Source organism: Cydia fagiglandana, chromosome 1 (assembly GCF_963556715.1).
Source record: "Cydia fagiglandana chromosome 1, ilCydFagi1.1, whole genome shotgun sequence".
Lineage (NCBI taxonomy): Eukaryota > Metazoa > Arthropoda > Insecta > Lepidoptera > Tortricidae > Cydia > Cydia fagiglandana.
Genome location: NC_085932.1, coordinates 14,825,392 through 14,825,622, shown reverse-complemented (window position 1 = coordinate 14,825,622; position 231 = coordinate 14,825,392).

Genomic DNA, 231 nt, shown 5'->3' with positions numbered 1-231 from the left:
TTTTATCGACTTTTTTTTGGGCCTTTGCTTTGCTGATAGTATTTAATATTATAGCTCCTTGACTTCTTATTGTAATATACATTAGACCAACATTCAATTTAATTTGGTTTAACAAGCTTTTATTTAGTTCCACCTGTCCCGTATCTACTTATATAATAATAATAAAATATACGGCGCGTATATGTAGTACGTCGATTCCTCACTCTGCGGCCCTGACCACCGGCAGCTTGG